This window comes from Anas acuta, chromosome 8 (assembly GCF_963932015.1).
Source record: "Anas acuta chromosome 8, bAnaAcu1.1, whole genome shotgun sequence".
NCBI lineage: Eukaryota > Metazoa > Chordata > Aves > Anseriformes > Anatidae > Anas > Anas acuta.
The window spans coordinates 20,991,966-20,993,599 of record NC_088986.1 but is presented as its reverse complement, the minus strand read 5'-3'; positions in this window follow the sequence as shown (position 1 = coordinate 20,993,599).

The window sequence follows — 1,634 nt, the reverse complement described above, 5'->3', positions numbered from 1 at the left end:
GGCGAACAGGTGCTCGTGTTTTTTTAATGCTTAGCCAAGCAAATTTTCAGTAATGATCTAGAAACAGAGTTGAACCCACATTTGTACTTCACAACAGTTTTTTGTGTTATTAAAAAAAAAAAAGTTGTGTGTCTGATAGCAGTAGCTTGATTAGGAAGAAGCACCCGATGCTGTAGTCTGTAGTTCCAGTGAGGCAATAACAACCAGGAAGCTCTTAAATGGCTCTGCCAAGGGAGGCACTTGGACAGTCCCAACTTGTATCCACTTGGATGCAAGAAAATGTATTCCATAACCAAGACTGGTAGGGCATCAGCTTGATTCACAACTGCCTGTGGCTATTTCATATCCAAGTCAAATACACCTTCAGCAAATTATTTACTTTTAGCATCACAAAATGTCACTTCTCTGCACTTAATGAGACCACCAGATGAGTTCTGCTCTCTAGACACTACATCCACCATGGGAGCACTTGCTTTTTCCATTTACAAAATGAGTTAAGAACTGTTACTTTTACACATTTAACAACTGAGCCAGAGGTTTAACTGTAACTGGATTTCTTCATTATTAGTCTTAGCACTTTTTCTTATCAATATCTTGCTAATGAAGAACTCATCTTTCCATTAACTTCATCTCCAGGAACTCTCATGTGAAGCCTACCCTCCACCCCAGCAAGCCTTGCCAGTACACAATGTTCTTTATAAATGCTTTGGCCTCGTTTATCAGCTGCATCCTGGTTCCCAGTTTGGTTAACTGCATTTCTTTGACCTTATACGTGCTTTTGTGCATGTAGGTGTAACCAAAGAGTAACCCAGCCAGCCACATCATTTCTTGCTTTGTCAGGTAAATGCTTTCTCAGAAAGAAAATAGAAAAAAATTGCTAAAAACTTCTGATAGAAAATATTGCAGTGATTTCCCCCCACCCACCCCTCCTCTTTAACAACTCTGCTTGGCAGTACACTATATTCCCCCCAGAAAGGATAGGAAGATTGATTAATGGCACTGTTGTGTAGCTGCTACAGCTTGAGGACACAGACAAGACTTGACTTTAGAGCATGTGGTGCACAGCTGGGAGACATCACATTAAGTTCTTGGCACACAAACCCTCTTCAGGCCCAAAATAAAGGCAGAAATCACCAACATGATGTATGTTTGGCAGTTGGTCCAATTTAATATGCATTGAACTGAGAGTTTTGAAACTCCGTCCTGCTCCAAGAGCTATAATCCCCTTCCCCTGTGCTCCTCTCCAGCTCCAAAGAACATCCCCTGACCTAATGGAGGTGGTGAACTGGGCTCGGGCTCAGCTTCAGGCCACCCCACAGCCCTCAGCTTGCAGCCCCTGCTGTAGGCCGCCAGTCTTCTACCCCCATGGTACACCGGCTCCCCGCTCCCTACACGGGGAGCAGCAGAGGCCCCCCATACCTGCTAGCCCTCACCACTGGGCAGCCCCGCAGTGGTTCAATCACTATGGAAACAGAGCTCTCCCCACCCTTGGTGTCCCCAGCATTCTGGAAGCAGCCAGCCCCACACCACCCCATGGCAGCCACCTTCCCAGGAGAGCAACCCTGCACACCTTACACCCTGCACCCAGCCCCACTCCTCTTTGCCCTCTTGCAACCCCCCCATTCTCCCTCCCC